This window comes from Malania oleifera, chromosome 13 (genome assembly GCF_029873635.1).
Source record: "Malania oleifera isolate guangnan ecotype guangnan chromosome 13, ASM2987363v1, whole genome shotgun sequence".
In the NCBI taxonomy this organism is placed as follows: domain Eukaryota; kingdom Viridiplantae; phylum Streptophyta; class Magnoliopsida; order Santalales; family Ximeniaceae; genus Malania; species Malania oleifera.
In genome coordinates, this window is record NC_080429.1 from 42,707,377 (window position 1) to 42,708,977 (window position 1,601).

The 1,601-nt window shown below is 37.3% G+C and overlaps 1 non-coding gene across 1 annotated transcript; it reads left to right on the top strand.

Moving 5' to 3' along the window:
- The first annotated feature begins 1,129 nt into the window (after positions 1-1,129).
- On the top strand, positions 1,130-1,236 carry LOC131147088 (small nucleolar RNA R71). The gene has a single exon (XR_009134613.1). It is a non-coding gene; the product is annotated as a small nucleolar RNA R71 (small nucleolar RNA).
- Positions 1,237-1,601: the final 365 nt, after the last annotated feature.

The following is a 1,601-nucleotide window of genomic DNA, read 5'->3' on the forward strand; positions in this document are numbered from 1 at the left end:
ACTGCATTCTTTAGTAAGCTTCATTATTTCGAACTCCTCCAACCTTCTTTTCTTGGAATTGTTGTCCTTTAAGAATTTGACATAGTTTGACATTTGTTCCAAAGCATCTACAATAGGAATATTTATGTGAATTTTCTTAAAAATATCCAAAAACTTAGAAAATTGCTATTCTAATTTTTATTTTTGAAAAAGTTGAGGATAAGGAAGTGGAGTAGAGAGAATGGGAGGATTGTTAGGAAATGAAATTGCCGAAGGCGTGTTCGTCTTTCTTGGTGCATCATCCACAATCTCCTCATCTTCCACTTTATTCTCTCTTTAGCCATTATTTTCAGTTGTAGGTGTGGACATGGTTTCCTTTGATGGTGATCTCTCAATTTCTCTTCCACTCCTAAGTGTGATGGCCTTGCATTATTCCTTTGGATTCACTTCTGTGTTGCTAGGAAAAGTTCCTCTTTGTTAGGCATTTATGGTTGTGACCAGTTGCCCAATTTGCATTTAAAGATTCTTCATAGTGGCTCCCATATTACTACAATGAGTCTCAATGTTATCCAACCGTGAATCAGTCTTTTTAAACCTTACTTTTGTCTCCTTAACAAATGATACCATGGCATCCTCAAGTGACATCTTTTTTTCGCTTTGTTGACTATCAAATCTTGGAGGAGGTTGCAGCACATTCTTTGTATTTCCATGAGACAAATTCTCATGATTTTGAAGCCTTAGATTGTAATATTGTGGCATATGATTACCGCGATAGTTGTAGTTCCGATTATTGATGTATTGAACCTGTTCTTGACTCGCTTCATTGCTTGGATCTGTCCTACTTGTGGCTGCTACATATTCTGCACTTTATAGTATCCTTTGGGTGGTCAAAGTTGAAATCTGATGGGATAGAGAAGCTACTTGAGTTGAAAGGGCAGCAAACGGCTCCAAGTCATGAATCCCATCAACTTTCTTAGCCATAGTTCTTTTGGTTGGCCATTGATAGTAATTTAAGGCCATTTTTTCCAAAAGAGAAGTAGCACTCTCGACTGTCTTTTACATCAAAGTTCCCCCAGACACAGCATCAACTAAAGTTCGAGTTTGCCCATTCAACCCATTATAGAACATCTAAATCTGCAACCAATCCGGCAATCCATGTTGTGGGCAGCGTCGAATAAAATCTTTATGCCATTCCCATGCTTTATAGAGTTATTCAAAATTATTTTTCTTGAATTGACCAATCTCACTTTTGAGTTGGTTTGTTTTTGCAAGTGGAAAGAACTTAGCTAGAAACTTTTTTGTCATGTCTTGCCAACTAGTGATACTTCCCGATTGTAGAGATTGTAACCAACCATTTGCCTTGTCCCTAAAAAAAAGGGAACAATCTCAGTCTGATGGTGTCTTCAATAACACCATTGATCTTTATAGTGTTGCAAATCTCCAGAAACATTGTCAAATGAATATTGGGATCATCAAGTGGTGATTAGCTTATTTGGGCTTGTTATACCATGTTGATCAAGGCAGGTTTGAGCTCAAAGTTATTGGCATTAATGGTCTGACGTCTAATACCTAAGTAGTTATCATTCATAACTAGCTGTACATAATCTTTCAAGGCGCATGGC